At 35.5% G+C, this 17505-nt stretch overlaps 1 pseudogene; it reads left to right on the top strand.

The window, feature by feature from the left end:
- Positions 1–3551: 3551 nt before the first annotated feature.
- Positions 3552–15947, top strand: LOC120184187 (annotated as a pseudogene).
- The last annotated feature ends 1558 nt before the right edge of the window (positions 15948–17505 follow it).

The following is a 17505-nucleotide window of genomic DNA, read 5'->3' as shown; positions in this document are numbered from 1 at the left end:
TCTCATTCATGGCTATTATCCTTCTTTAGGAAGACCAAGCTAACTCCACTTTGGTTCTTCATGGAATTCTCCACGAATTATTCCACGTTGTCATGATTAAATGCATGTAGAGTAGTTTGAAATAAAATGTAATTATGTAAAAATGAAAATGAAAATACAAACGTAAAAAATGCAAATGTAAATATGTGAATGTAACAATAAAAATGCAAATTGTATAGTACAAAAGAAAATATAAAAGTATAAATGCACAATGAAAAATGCAAAGATGCAAAATGCAAATGCATGTATGAAAAGGTGTTTACTCAATAGTGATCATCTTAGAACAGATTTCATTGAACACAAAAATTTTGGTACATCAAACAAAACTTTACATATAAGGATATCTTTCACTCCTAACTTCTCCAAAGCCCAGTTAGTTTCCATTCATGCTCAAAAAGTTGAGTCTTCAGTCTACTTCATCTCCTTGTAAAATCAGCTAAATCTATCACTTAAGAACCATATTATTTGTCTGGACTGCAACTTCTTCCATGACATTCTCTTTCATCTTCTGTGTCATTTCTCGGAGTTGCTCATTTTCCCTTGTAAGAGAACCTTTCTGTCCAAGAAGTTCTTGAACAAGATCTTCATATATGTTGCAGTTCTTTTTCAGCTTGGTGACCCCTGTGATCCACTCTTCTGGGGTGTTTCCTATGCCAGCATTTCGAAAGGCTTGATTGATCTTCTGGAAATCTTCATGCATGGCTTCCATTTTTGTGCTCAATTTCTTGTTTTAATCCTTTAAACAATATGCTTAAGCTTCATAAAAACCTCCTCTATTATGCATGTCCCGACTGATACTCTTACTGTAGACTGCTTTTGGTATCAATCTAGCAGGATCTTTGTGGAGTACTTTTGGTATTAATATAACAGGATCTCTGTGTGCATTGCTTGCTTCTATCCTCAGAGTTTCCTCAGGATGTCTTTCCTTGGCCGTATTATATTTTGTTTGATCATAAAACTTCTTGTCCATTTATGATTTCTTTCCAATTTGATGAACAGTCTTTCAAGTAAACACCTTTTGGTTATGTCATGATCATGCAATTCAAACAAAATAAATTAATGCAAACAGGTTAGAGTAATGTAAAATAAAAATGAGAAAGGAAAAAATAAACTGGTTAGTACCAATTAATAAAAAGAGGAAAGAATCCTATCTATCATGGTATATAAATCCTAACCTCATGTTTTCTAGTTCCATGCTTTGTTTGGAAAAATTAACCTAACCACATGATTACCAATTCACATGCATTTATTCAGAAAAAAAATCAATAAAAAACAAAAGTTAGAACTTATTTCTCCTTTGTGTACACCTATTTTGGACAAAATTTCGGCATGGTTTCAGATCGGGAGTTTCTTGGGTTTATTATATGCAAAGTTTCAGTTCTAGGAGTAAAGGTACTCAAACTGTCCTTGTTGATGCCCCCTTGGGCTGCCAACCCTCAATCCTAGTCCACTACAGACTTTAAACGGATCGAGTTCAATTCGAGGGGACATATTTCTCTATGCCTGACACGGAGAATTAATTCTCACGAAGACATAGAACATATGAACCCCGAAAGCTACTTGCTAGGTCTGACACGGAGAATAAATTTTCACGAAGACGTCGCTTTCACTCCCACTTAAAAAGGGACAAGCTTGATTAGAAAGCTTATGTTATGCAATGCAAGTGTTGTGTGTGAGGAGAAATGTTCAAACCTCTGACAAACAAATAAATAAAATTTAATACTTGAAAATAAAATAATATACATATATGAAAATAATAAGTATATATAAAAATTTTGAAAAGAAAGAATTATAAATTAAATATATGAATTTTTTTTCTAATTAATAGAGACAATTTATAATTAATTTCAAAGCATGACCAGTCCCCAGCGGAGTCGCCAAGCTGTCGTAATCGGTTTTCGTCTGGGCACGAATTTTTACTTGGCGGGAAAAATAATGTGGATACAAAATAATTAAGAAAATGGTTTGGGAGTCGCCATCAGCCTTTTGGGTCAGGTAGGTCGAATACCTAAAAATTACCTTTTAAAAGAGTTTTTTAAGAAAACATCAGTTAAAAGATAAATTGATCTGCGTTTAACCAAAAATTCGTTCTTTTTAGAAATAAAAAGGGATTCGTGGTCGGTTACGTTTAGGGAATGATTAGCACCCCTACAACGCCCAAATTTAATACTTATTAATTATAAATTGCCTCTATTATTGAAAATTTAAAAGTTTAAAAATATATTTAATCCATAATTCTGTTAAGTTTATTAATATAATTTTAAGATAATATATTAATATATATATTTTATTAAACAAGATATTTATTTATTTAGAAATATCAGAAAAGGGTTTCTAGGTACTTTAAGACAGCTCCTTTATTAATATTAAAAGAATAAATAAATTTTAATAGAAAATAATATAAAAACATATTTATATATTAAAATATTTATTTTTTTATTTAAAAATATCAGAAAATGGACATCCAGTTGCTTTAAGACTGTCATTTCTTAATATTGATAAATATATATTAAAATATGATTGAAATGATTTAAAATAATATATTAAATTTATAAATAGTAATTTCATAAAATAAATGAATATTATTTAATATATATTTATAAGACTAAATAAATATTATTTATATATATATATATTGACATAACTAATAAATAATAATAGTAATAGTAATGATAATTAAATATAAACATAAATATATAAAAGTAACATATGATTAAACAATGTTTAAAATAAATAAAATTAAAACATAGTATTAAAATGTAAAGCTTGTAAAATAAATGAAAATATTAATCTTAGGGACTAGATTATAATCTAATAAAATTAAATACCTAATTTATAATTAATTATTTAAAACTACAGGGATTAGATATACTATTTTTCATTTATTTAATTTAATGACTAAATTATAATTATATTAAATTCGAATATTAAATTAAAACAAATTAAAACATACTTTCTAGATTAAAATATTAATTATTAAAATTAAAGGACTAAATCTGTCATTTACCTAATTATATAAACATATTAGTGACTAAATTATAAAGTAAATAAAATTAGAAGACCAAATTAAAACGTTTAGAATTTGATTTCAGTGACTAAAATGGAATGTTACAAAGCTAATGGATTGCGGAGGGGATTTGACCAAACGCAAAATTACGGATATACCCCTCCCCAAAACGGTGTCGTTTGGGAAGGGGTATAAATTCCCCAGATGGCTGGCCCGAAGGGCAAGTATTCTCATTTCTCTTCTTTCTCTTCTCTCTCTAACTGAGAGAGAAGAAAACTCTCTCGCCTCTCTCTAGGATTCCCTCACCGGCGTCGATCACTGTCGCCGATCTCGCCATCGGCCACCGTCACCGATGGTCGGAAAACACCAAAACTTCTCAAAACGTAGATCAAACCCTCCTAAAGACGATTCTGGTGTCATTTTTTCTTAAATAGCTACCGATCAGAGCAAATCTAGGAAAATACCTTCGATTTTCAAAGGTTTTTGATGACGTATCGAGACTGGTATGAAATCCGGTGAAGGCGTGGCTTCCTCGGTAAGTATCTCTCCGTCTTTTCCTTGCTATTCGTGGTTGCTGGGTTGCTTTCTTTTCTCTCTCTGTGTGTTCTCCTCTGCTGTGTGTATCTCTCTCTGTCGCTCTCGCTTTCCGTGGCTGTCTCTTGTCTTTTTTTTTGCAGGTGGTCGATGGCTTTTATAGCCATCGACGGTGTGGCTCTCGGACCGGTCCCAAATGGTGACCCTAGGTGAGTCACCAGACTATAGTGGTGACTCACCATAGGGCTTCGACGTGGGGAGGGGCAGTTGGCCTTCTGGAAAGCTCGGTGAGGTGGCGTGGCACTGACGATGGCGTGGCAGCAGCTGAAGCGTCAACGTAGAGGTGGCGGCTGAGCAGAGGCGGCGGCTGGACTTCTGGAAGATTGAGGCGGCTGGAAGCTAGGGTTTAGAAAACCCTAGCTAAAACCCTAAATTAGTTTAGGGTTTCAGTTGGGACATCTGGTTGGGCTTCCAAATTTATAATTGGGCCCCGATTTTGGCATGTTTGTAATAATAATTTTAATAATAATAATAATAAATAATAATAATAATAATAATAATATCAATAATAAAAAAAATGGGTAAAAAATTAGTATCTTCAACCTGGACTGCACAGGTGCAAGCCTAGCGATTTCCAATTGGCGACGGAAGAAGCTTTTCTGGCAGAACAGGGTTTTACGGAGAAGATGATGCAGGATATTAACATCGCTGCTGGAAATACAACGTATGAAGAATCTGTTCTTAGATGGGTTCAGGAAGGTATTGGTCCAAACCAGTATCATGATTGTCACCTTCCTAATCAGGCAAGTTGCTGTAGAATGCACTATCTTGTTCACTCCTCTCTTGTTTCTTTGGATATATGTTTATTGAAATTTCAAAAGTCTTCTCCTACCCCCACATTAGGAGTCCCATCCACTAGAAGGCCGTAGGTTGTAACACCCAAATCCTATTAAAAAAAATCGGTAGGATTGGGCATTACACGAGAACACCGAAGTAGCTAACCTATATTTTTTCTTTCTTAAAACATTAATTTATCGCATTTAAAACAAAATAAGATAATAGTAGTTAAGTTTACAAATCGGGAAGCTCCCAAAATAATTTATCCTATACAGTAGTCCAAAAGTTATGACTCAATTATAAAAGGGTCTACGATAATACATGCCCGTTATAATAATCGAGACATACTTTGCTGCTGCTGATATCTGGAATCTGACAGTCCGATGATAAGCTCCCGAATCCGGAACTTATTAACCTACGAACATAAATAATTTTGAACGCTAAGCTACGAGCTCAGTGTCACATAAATAACTCCACTATATGCATGCATCCATTAGCTACGAATGCTTAGCAAGTTAAGTCATGGTACAACGGTATGCAATAGGCATAATTCATCGTATGAGGATATGCAACACAACATCAAAAGGATCACAACGTGGTTTGACATTAAATAACGAAAGTGCCTTAGCACTAATACTAAAGTGTCTCAACACTGCTACAAAAGTGTCATAGCACTGGGGTAGAGAATTTGGATACCTCTACATACATATTCGAATAGTACGTGCAATCATTCAAGTAACTCGGGTGTCCTCGTCGTTGCCCAAGTGACAAACAAAGGCTAGTTTTATGCCATAAAATTTGTGTTGTCGTTCATAAGGATTTCGAAAAATATTCTCATTTGTAGTCTTATTTAAGTGCCCTCGATGTTCCCATAACCCCTTTTAAAATTATGAAGTTAACAAAGTTTTCTGTGCAAAACAACTAGTCAGTACTGATACTAAGTCTATCAGTATCGATACTATAAGGTTAGTATCGATACTGAGGCCAGTATCGATACCAATTTTAGCTTCGATGTTTAAATTTTAATCCAGTATTGATACCATGATGGAGAGTATTAATACTCTCTCTATGGTATTGATACCCATTGGCTACTGGAATCCTCAATTTTGTCACCAGTACCGATATCATCCTATAAGTATCGATATTGGACCCCGAGTATCGATACTCCTTGAAGGGGCATCGATACTCATCCTCTAATTTACCTCAGTTTTGCCCTATACAAAGAACAATATTGATATCGACGGACCAGAGTGCCTGTTTGGGCACGAAAATGGCTTCTTAAACCTCTCATAAGGCCCTTTAAGGCTACCCAAAGGCTTGTTAAGTTTTATGGGGTTTATTAGCAATACAAAGAGTCATTTTTAACTCAACAAAAGTATCAATTAAGCATGCTACTATTAACACTCACTTAGCTCCAAATGAGCACACAAACAAACAAAACGTAGTTCATGGCTTACACATGGTAGATGGGAGTTTCTTATGTGTTACCTTAGCTCGAGTTGAAGAAAAAAGGCTTCAAGAGTCACCCAAACACCAGCTTATCTTTGTTCTTGACTTTAGAACACTCACGAAGCTCCTTCACTAGTCAAAGCAAACAAAGAGGTTACAAACTGATTTTAATACTCTCAAGTTCATGAATCAAAAACCTCTCTAAAACCCACATTTTGGTCACCATGGTCAAACTTTAAAATTCTTAGCTAGAAATGGAGCTTTAAGGGTGTAGATTTCATTTCTTACCTTTAGAAATTTTGATAAGCCTTGCTACACAATAAAGCTCTCACTTATTTTCAACTTTGAGGATCAAGGAGAGAGGAGAGAAGAGAGGAAGAGATGACAAGGGTTCAACCTTATTTTCAAACAAGGAGTTAATTATTCCCTTGATCCCTCTTCTTTTATGCCCACAGCAAAAAAAATACCCTTTTTAACATTTAGTGTGCTTCTTACAAGTCTAAATCCTTCATCCTTGACCCAATTGATTTAAATTGAGCTTATTTAGCATCCTAAGTCCAATGTACAATACCGGTTTCGGGGTGTTACATAGGTGATGTTACATTTTGGGCTTGGGGAATCCATTTGCGTCTTATCTTTATTGAAACCTGAGTTTTCTTTCTTTTTTGGGGAAGGCAGGGGGTGGGGGTTAGAACAAATTTGAGCCTCGGATGCTAGAGAGATTATGAGCTTTAAATTATTTTACCTGGATTGTGTAAGAGATCATTTTCCATATCCTTTTTATATGTTTATCTAAAACAATTGAAACATAGAGGTTAATGTTCCCAGTTTAAATATATTGGCAGGGCTTCTTTCGAGGCCTTGTGAAGGCTGTGGCATGAACCTCCTATTTAAAGTGGGAAAGAAAATGAAAGCGTCTGCTCCTGAAGGCCAAATTTTGTGTAAAACATGTGCTAGGGTCTGTAGCAATGTTTTTTTCTGGATCTTTAATTATGATTCCACTGTTTAATGTCTGTGTTACTTTTCATAACCACGTATTTTTCTTTTATTGCAGTTAACTAAACCAAAATTAAGTATGTTCTATTTGAAATTAATGTTTTTGTCTGTCAGTGTGTATATTATGATTTACCTTGTTTTACATAACATGTCTATATGCAATTATGCATGAGAAAATAATTCATGGAATTCTTCTGGCTGATTCTTTATTCTTCACCTCGATGTTTCTAATGCCTGTAAAACCTTTTATGCTGATAAAAAACTAACAACGGTCGATCAGGTTACTGTTCTCTGCTGTGGGGTTCAAGACTTATATTACCCAACCCTCCACTTTTAAGGAGGTTTTTTTATTAGCAAATAAATCTCTCTTTTTCTTTTCCACTTGATACTTCTTAAAACATCTTCACTGCTTCGGTGTGTTTTAACTTCTCTGTCTGTTTTCCACATTGTTCGGTACGTGGAAATTTGTTTTCTGAATACCGTTAATGACACCATTGCAATTTAATAGTCCGTGATTCCATTCAAGAAAATTTGATGCTACTTCCGGTAAAATTTACATCTGCTAAACAAGTATTGTTACTGGGATTTATCTAAATCAATACAAAATAAGTTTAATTTCCTCCAACATACAAAAAACCTTTAAGTGCGCTAGGTGAGTTATATTCCGAGTGACATAACTTGTCCCATCTGGTTAAAAGAATTTAGCTTTCTGGATTTTGACTGGGAGTCTTTTCATTATGATATCTTCTATTCCAGAGTTGTTTGCAAGTGCGGGTCCTGTGGGTCTGAGAAGCAAGCACTTAGTGAGTGGGAAAGGCACACTGGTTCCAGAGAAAGAAATTGGAGGATTAGCGTGAAGGTGATAGGTTCCTTGCTGCCATTAGAACAATGGGTTTGTACAACTTTTGGACCTTTTTCTTTTCGGTTCTCTATATCTTACCTCTGCTAATAGTTTGCTTCTTTGAATGTGAAATAAGTTTGTTAAAAAAAACATGTAGAATGACATACTATTCTGTATCAATGTTTCCCATCTTCCTTTTCCTAATTGGTTGACTTTTAGTTGAACTTTAGCTTGGAGGGGGGGTATGTGAACCAAGTTCTTAAACCTTTTTATCTGTTTTCCAACTCTTTATATAAGTAAAGGGGTCTACTTCTTTTAAGATAAGTCATTACTACCTTTTATTAACCATTTTGGCACTGTTTTGCTTCTGAGGATTTTCTGTTTACTTGATTCGTGCCTAACCTTGCAGATGCTTCAGTTAGCAGAGTACCATACAAATGCTACCAGCCTACCACCTCTACCAAACCCTCCTAAACGACCACCAATAAGAGAAAGGAAGCAGAAGCTGCTTGCTTTTTTGCAGGGTATTCTTCTAGGCATCAGATTAGCAATTTCATGATTGTGTTTTTCCCTTTTCTTCTTTTTTCCCTTTTTTTCCATTTCCTTTGGGTTATGCTAATTATTACATTTATCATGACAGAAAAATATGAACCAGTTCATGTGAAGTGAACAACCGAACGCTGTGCTGTATGTTGATGGGTTGAAGATTGGTGCTTGTCTGAGAAGTGGTTCCTTTGAACATAATAGAATTTTCTTGGTGTAAAATGAATAGTTCCTACTGTGTTATCTTGGGGATGATAATTGTGCTAAAATATCCAAACTTTTATTTGCAATTGTTCTAATTGCGGTTTTGTTTTGTGTTTTGGTACATGAAGATGGCTTTATTAGCTGGTTCCTATTGGTGATATATGCTTATAACTATGGCTTCTTCACATGAACTGCAGATTTGTGTTATTTGCAAGCAAATTGATGGTTCTTGCACACAATGCTGTAAGTGTTCAACGTATTACCATGTCATGTGTGCATCAAGAGCTGGTTACGGCATGGAAGTAAGTTACTTTTAGTTAATCGTTCTACCTAACACTTGCAGTGCCATTTTCTATAACCAACATGAGATTCTCCCTCGTTGGCATCTACCTTCTTCAGTTTCCTTTTAATAATATGATCTCATTCAATTGGATAAATCAATGAATAAATAGTAAATTTTAAAATTCGGTACCTAATCAACCCTGTACCATGAGTTCCATATGTAGGCATGTCTGCCGAAGCAGCAACCTAATTTTCATTGCTTTGGGTTTTACCTGCCAAGGATCATCCAGTTGATCTCTTGTTAATTATTTTATATGTTCTGTTCAAATTGCAGTTGCATTGCTTGGAGAAAAATGGCAGACAAATGACAAAAATGGTTTCATATTGTGCTTATCGTCGGTATGCTTTAGATACTTATCTGCTGTATTCCTTTAGCGATTTCATTGTGCTAATCTCTGGTTCTTGTTTTTATTCGTATTTCAATTTCGTGCAGCGCTCCAAATCCAGACACTGTTTTAATCATACAGTCTCCTCTAGGGGTCTTCTCTGCCAAGAGCCTCGTTCAAAAGAAGAAGAAGAGTGGGTCAAGGCTAATTTCATCAAACACACTGAAAATTGAAGAGGCTCCAATTGTGGAAACTACCGAGATTGAGCCATTTTCTGCTGCTAGGTGCCGGGTCTTCAAAAGATCAAACAGTAATAGAAAGGTAAGCTTACATGAAAGTCTGAAATGTTTGAACATATTGTCTCTGTTGAAAGTCAAGAACAGTGCACATGGCACCGAAAGTGCACAAAATTAATGGTACTGAAAATTAGCTAGCATTTGTTGAATTTTTTGAAAATGGTAAAATCTTAATTTTAGTCATTGTAATTTAGGGTATTTACAAGATTAGTCCTTAAGCTTCAACTATAAATACCCTAACCCATTTAACTTCAAAATCATCCCAAATCATTCTAGTTTTCTCCCAATACTAGAGAATTTAGAGAGTTTCTTGAGAGTTGTTTTCTCCTTTTTATCAAGAGAGAATTATCATTGTTCTCTCCTTGATAGATCGAGAGAAGTTGTAATTCCTATTTTCTCATAGTTAAATTCTTCTACTGTTGCCCGTGGTTTTTACCCTATATTATTTAGGGGTTTTCCACGTAAATTTTGTGTCTCTTTCATCTTCATTTTTATTTTCTCAAATTATCAGTTGTGATTTTGCTCTATCTGATAGCCGTCTTCCGCAACAATTGGTATCCGAGCCATATTAGAGTGTGTAATATCTATTTATTGTCTTTGCGGTTGCCACCAAAAAGTGGATCCTCCAACATAAGAAAGTAAGAAGTTATTACCCATTATTTGAAGGTTCCAGAGAACTATTCACGATAGTGAAATAGTGGGAGCTATCCATAATAGAAGTTATGGCAACGAAATTTGATATTGAAAAGTTTAATGGGAGAAATTTCTTACTGTGGAAATTGAAGATGAAGGTCATCCTGAGGAAAGACGGTTGTCTAGCAGCTATCAGTGAAAGGCCGGTGGATTTCACAGATGACAACAAATGGATCGAAATGGACGGGAATGCTATGGCAAACTTTCATCTAGCATTAGCAGATGAAGTATTGTCAAGCATCGAGGAGAAGAATACAACTAAGGAGATATGGGATCATCTCACCAAATTGTATGAGGCCACATCACTGCATAATAAAATTTTACTTAAGAGGAAATTGTACACTCTCCGGATGCCAGAATCTACTTCAGTGACAGAGTACTTAAACACGCTGAACACTCTATTTTCTCAGCTTACATCCTTAAGATGTACAATAGGAGAACAAGAACGTGCTGAACTTCTACTTCAAAGTCTACATGATTCGTATAACCAACTCATCATCAACTTAACAAACATTAATATCACCAGTCTAGTCTTCGATGACGTTGCAGCTGCTGTTCTACAAGAAGAAAATTGGAGCAAGAACAAGGAAGACATATAAGTAAATCTGCAACAAGCAGAAGCGTTGACAACGATGAAAGAGAGATCAACAGAACGTGGCCAAAGCAGCAGTCGCAAAAATGGTAGATCAAAGTCGAGGAGCAAGAAGAATTTAAAGTGCTACAACTGTGGAAAGAATGGTCACTTGAAGAAGGATTGTTGGAGTCTAAATAAAAACTTCAATCTACAAGGCAATACCGCAAACACTTCAGATGATGAAAATGCTCTATGTTGTGAAGTGTCAACCACCGTGGAAGGCAGAAAAAGATTTACAGATATATGGCTCATTGATTCGGGAGCAACATATCACATGACCTCAAGAAGAGAATGGTTCCATCATTATGAACATGTCTCAGGAGGATCTGTGTATAGTTGCAATGATCATGCCTTAGAGATCATTGGCGTTGGAACCATCAAATTAAAGTTGTTCGAGATGTGCAACACGTGAAATGCCTGAAGAAAAATTTATTATCTTACGGATTGTTGGATAATAATGCAAGTAAGATTGAAACACGAAAAGGAATCATGAAGGTGAAAAGATAGCTGCAAACTTGTACATGTTGAAGGAAAAGACTTTGTTAGAAGCAGAAGCCTCTGTTGCCTCATGTAGTTCAGATTCTGCAATGCTATGACATCAGAAACTTGGACACATGTCAGAACAAGGAATGAAAGTCCTTGTGGAGCAAAAGCTACTTCCAGGCTTAACAAAGGTATCACTTACTTTGTGTGAGCATTGCATAACAAGTAAGCAGTGCCGATTGAAATTCAACACAACAAATTCTAGAGGCAAAAGTGTTCTAGAATTGGTTCACTCTGACATATGGAAAGCACCAGTTACATCCCTAAGTGGAGCAAAATACTTTATCTCATTTATTGATGACTACTCTAGGAGATGTTGGATATACCCTATTAAGAAGAAGTCAGATGTGTTTTCAACTTTAAAAAACTTTAAAGCGCGGGTGGAACTTGATTCTGGAAATAAGATCAAATGTTTCAGAACAGATAATAGAGGAGAATACATAAGAAATAATTTGATGACTTTTGCAGAAAAGAAGGCATCAAAAGACAGTTCACAGTGCCAAACACTTCTCAACAAAATGGAGTGGCAGAGTGGATGAACAGAACCTTGTTAAAAAGAACAAGAGTAATGTTGAGGAATGTATGCCTACAAAAATCATTCTGGGCAGAAGCAGTCAATACCGCCTGTTATTTGGTGAATCGAGCTCCATCAACTGCAATAGAGTTGAAGACACCAATGGAGATGTGGACTGATAAACCAGTTGATTATTCAAACCTCCATGTATTTGAAAGTATTGTGTATGTGATGTACAACTCCCAAGAAATTTCAAAGTTGGATCCAAAATCCAAGAAATGCAAATTCTTGGGGTATGCTGATGGTGTAAAGGGGTATCACTTGTGAGATCTCACTGCCCGCAAAATGATCATTAGCAGGGATGTTATCTTTGTAGAAGATAAGTTACAAAGAAAAGAAGAAGATGGTAGCGCTGAAAAGTCAGAGACTACACAGATACATGTGGAAAAAGAGTTTAAACAATGAGATTCTTTTGAAACAGAATCAACACATGATGAACAAGAACCAGAGAGTTCTGAAGCTCCAACAACTCGTCAATCAGATCGTGTGAGAAGACGTCCCAATTGGCACTCAGATTATGTTATAGAAGGTAATATTGCATACTATCTTTTAACATAGGACGGTGAGCCATCAGCATACTAGGAGGTAATAAACAACTCAGATGCTTCACTGTGGATGATGGCGATGCAAGAAGAAATTAAAGCCCTTCATAAAAAAAAATACATGGGACCTTGTGCCACTACCACAAGGAAGGAAGCCAATTGGTAATAAATGGGTCTTCAAAATCAAGCGAAATAGTGACGAACAAGTTGAGAGGTATCGTGCAAGACTGGTAGTCAAATGATATGCTCAAAAAGAATATATTGATTTCAATGAAATCTTTTCTCCTGTGGTTTGACTAACAACAGATCGAGTAGTTTTGGCAATGTGTACTACATTGAACTTGCATCTAGATGTTAAAACAGCTTTTTTCATGACAATCTTGAAGAAGAGATTTACATGCTCCAGCCTGAAGGTTTTGAAGAAAAAGAAAGAAGAACTTGGTTTGCAGGTTGAACAAATCTCTGTACAGTCTAAAGCAGGCGTCGAGGTGTTGGTATAAGAGATTTGATTCCTTCATTATGTGTCTTGGATACAACAGACTTAATGCAGACCCGTGTGCTTATTTCAAGAGGTCTGGTGATAACGATTTTGTTATATTGTTGTTGTATGTGGATGACATGTTGGTTGCAAGACCCAACAAAGATCATATTGAAGAGTTAAAGGCACAACTGGCTAGGGAATTTGAAATAAAGGACTTGGGATTAACAAACAAGATTCTAGAGATACAAATTCACCGAGACAGAAGTAATAGGAAGATTTGGCTTTCACAAAAGAATTACTTGAAGAAGATCTTGTCACGATTTAGCATGCAAGATTGTAAGCCAATTTCTACCTCTCTTCCTATTAACTTCAAATTATCCTCCAGTATGAGTCCTAGCAACCAAGAAAAGAGGATGGAGACGTCTCGAGTACCGTATGCATCAGCAGTGGGAAGTTTAATGTTCGTTATGATATGCACAAGACCAGACATTACACGAGCAGTGGGAGTGGTTAGTCAGTACATGGCGAATCCAGGCAAAGAGCATTGGAATACAGTAAAGAGGATCCTGATATACATCAAAGGGACCTCAAATATTGCATTATGTTATGAAGGATCAGACTTACTTATTAATGGGTATGTCGATTCTGACTATGCAGAGGATTTGGATAAAAGCAAATCTACTACATGATATGTGTTCAAAGTTGCTGGTGGAGCTGTAAGATGGGTTTCAAAATTGCAGTCAGTTGTGGCTACATCCACAACAGAGGCAGAATATGTAGCAGCTACACAAGCCAGTAAAGAAGTAATCTGGTTGAATATGCTATTGGGGGAGCTTGGGCACAATCAAGAGTATGTCTCTTTGCTTTGTGACAGTCAAAGTGCCTTGTATTTAGCAAGGAATCCAACATTTCATTCAAGGACAAAGCACATACGAGTTTAATACCATTTCATTCGTGAAAAGGTGGAAGAAGAGACGGTAGATATGCAGAAGATCCATACCAAAGACAACATAGCAGATTTCATGACGAAAGCGATCAACGCTGATAAATTTACGCGGTGTCGATCCTCTTGTGGCCTGTCAGAGACGTAAGCAACATGAAGGTACAAGGTAGAAAGAATGATGTGAAGATATGATTGTTCCAATCAAATCTTCAAGTGAGAGATTGTTGAAAGTCAAGAACGGTGCACATGGCACCGAAAGTTCACAAAATTAATGGCACCGAAAATTAGCTAGCATTTGTTGAATTTTTTGGAAATGGTAAAATCTTAATTTTAGTCATTGTAATTTAGGGTATTTACAAGATTAGTCCTTAAGCTTCAACTATAAATACCCTAACCCATTTAGTTTCAAAAACATCCCAAATCATTCTAGTTTTCTCCCAATACTAGAGAATTTACTGAGTTTCTTGAGAGTTGTTTTCTCCTTTTTATCAAGAGATAATTATTATTGTTTTCTCCTTGGTAGATGGAGAGAAGTTGTAATTCCTATTTTCTCATAGTGAAATTCTTCTATCGTTTTTACCCTATATTATTTAGGAGTTTTCCACGTAAATTTTGTGTCTCTTTTATCTTCATTTTTATTTTCTCAAATTATCAGTTGTGAATTTGCTCTATCTGATAGTCGTCTTCCGCAACAGTCTCGGGGTATTTGTTCGCCTAAATTTATTCATCTTATAAGTTTCTGCCAGGTCAAACAGCGATGTTTCTTTTCTGAATCTAGAGTAAACGATTCATGCTTCTGTCCCTCCAAATTATTTTAATCTCGGTAGTATTATTTCTTTACCTAGAGAACTGAAGATGAAGCTATGCCCCACCGGTTAACAAGACCTTGCCATCATCCTTTAAGCACTATACAGAGTTGAATTCATTCAGGGTAAACCTCTCCCCTTTCTACAATCTCTGAGTTTGTTCACATTCTTTTCTCCTCTGATTCACATCCATTTTTTATTCTGTTCAATCTAATAAATAGGTAGTAGAGGAGCCTGGAGGTTTTTCGTCTTTCAAAGAACGACTCCACCACTTACAGGCAAATCTGCATTCATTTTCCCTTTCGATAACTTAATTTTCTGATCAGCTTGCTAAACGATATGTATGCATGTAACACGTGCAGAGAAGTGAACATGATCGAGTTTGCTTTGGTAGATCTCGAATACATGGGCGGGGCCTCTTTGCCCGCAGAAACATTCAAGAAGGAGAAATGGTATTTTTATGAAAAGCCTTTCTTGGTTCGAATTCAAGGAGGAGTGAGGCTTTTGTCTGTCTTCGGGTTCTTGAATACCGCGGGGAACAAGTGAGGGGAAGTATTGCTGATCTCAGAGAAGCATGGTACTGAATAGAAGGAAAAGATTGCTATGTAAGATGAGTTACTTTCTAGTCATTCACAAATCTTCAACATGTTCTTCATTCGGCCAGAAATCTTACTTATCTATTTGCATATATGATATTCTCGAGTTGAATCTGAAATGTGGTATCAACATATTATGTTTGCAGCTGTTCAAGATCAGTGAAGAAGTCGTGGTGGATGCCACCGGCAAAGCGAACATAGCGCACTTAAACAAAGCCGGGATTTTGCCGAAGGATGAAAATATGATAGGACTAACTGGTTTGAAATCTTAATCACTCTTGGTCTCATGCAGTGCATGCCCAACTGTTAGGCTAGGATTATGAGCGTCGCATATGATGAGAGGTCGGATCGTTCTTATTGCCAAGACCAACGTGTCTGCCGGAGACGAGCTAATGTATCTATCTCCTTTGCTCTCTTAGTATCGTTGGTTAAATTCCGTAACGCGTTGTTTGATCGGTTGCCAGGTACGATTACTTGTTCGATCCAGATGAGCCAGAGGAATTCAACGTTCCCCTGTTTATGTAAAGCTCCGAATTGTCGGCAATTCATGAATTAGGATACATACACAGAGCGGAGCATTTGTTTCTCTGCAAGGACGATCACTAACCCAATTGCCCTTTGCCAGAGAGGGCATCTCATGGCCAATCTATACACCAAAATTAGTAATTTTTTTCCCAAAAAAAGAAATGAAAATCCATCTTTTCCTCCCTTTTTTTATCCCTTCTTTTCATGTCAAATTTGATGGTTAAGGGTTGTTTGATAAAATAAAATAATTAAGCGTTGAATGATTCAATGTCCTGAATGATTAAAAGGCTCTATATGAATTAACTCTGAATGTGACATGTTGTTTGATATGAAGGTACAATCTGAATTATGAATATTTTCATTTTTACCTTCATAATGATTTATTATATTATAAGATATGATTGTTTAATAAGACAACATGTGAAAAAAATAAGTATTATGGTAAAATATCGGGTGTTTAATGATTCAAAATGTACTTTAATGCTGAATCATTCAGCAGTGTTTTGCTGTTTCATTCAGCATAGTCTTCATTCAGATGTGAGAATCAAACACGATGAATGTTGAACGATTCAACATTCAGCAGTAAACAAACAACCCCTTAATAAAATTATAGAATTTTCCAGTTGCTCTTCGTGCAGTCGTGTATATCTGTTAACGATCGAACTTTCATCAAATTATCATGAGTGATACATTGTAGGATTTCAACACCTTTTGCTTAAATGATTTAATGCCTTGTTTTACGAGACCAACTAGTTGATAAAACAGTAAATCCTCGATAAAAATGATCAATTCTGAATTATTTAATCATAATAATGTGTCACTTAGGACAGTTGATTTTTTTTAAAACTACTAATCTTTAATTTATTAACCAACTAATCTAAATAAAGTATTACAAAGATTCATTATTAGATGATCGTCTCAATTCTATTTATTCCATTAACTGTTAATTATAAATATCTTTCTTATCACTTTTAATTTATGAGTATACGAGGAACAGTTGTTATTTTTAGAGGTATTAAGATTCGAACACCATAAACTACAAGGTAATTAAACTTTCATTATCAAGTGATTAAGAGTCTTTAAAACAAATACTATTAATTATAAGTACTTTGGGTTAATAAAAAAAATTATGAGTTTGAGAAATCTTTTGTTGATTAAAATCGTAAGATCCAATGGATCTATCGTGTCAAGCTCTTTCACGCCACTGAAGAAAAACCAACACAGTTGCTGTTGTTTTCTGGTTAACCTTCGATTTTAAGGTTTTGTCCTGATTAATTTAGGTCGATTCGAGTTACACATCTAGATTTAGTGGTGAGTCTCTTAACATGAATTTTCTGCATCAACAAAAACTCGAATCTAAGACTTTACTTAGATGATATTAAATTGTTTATCAACTGAATTAATCGATTGGTAATTAAAATACTCATTCCTCCTCCAACGAAACACTCACCAAATCCAAATACCCAAAAAGTCCATGAAATTCACGTGCAACTACCCGATACTAATTTCACTGATTATCAGATTATTGTATTTAAAAGGCCCAGTGTAAAGCCATTAGCCCTAAAATATTAACCCGTTCGATTACTGCTGTAGGTCGATTGATTTTTGTTATCAGACAAAATATTCTCAGATCCGAGAAATTCGTCAAGCCTCTAAAATGTTAAAATTTCATGTAATTTTGTGGTTTTTAAATAGATTTAAAACAATAAACAAAGCCTAAGCTTTCATTGCCTGTCGTTTTCGATATTCGCAGC

The sequence above is a fragment of the Hibiscus syriacus genome, unplaced genomic scaffold, assembly GCF_006381635.1.
Source record: "Hibiscus syriacus cultivar Baekdansim isolate YM2019G1 unplaced genomic scaffold, ASM638163v2 tig00112857_pilon, whole genome shotgun sequence".
In the NCBI taxonomy this organism is placed as follows: Eukaryota; Viridiplantae; Streptophyta; class Magnoliopsida; order Malvales; family Malvaceae; genus Hibiscus; species Hibiscus syriacus.
The sequence above is the reverse complement of the archived record's forward strand: the minus strand, read 5'-3'. Positions and strand labels throughout refer to the sequence as shown.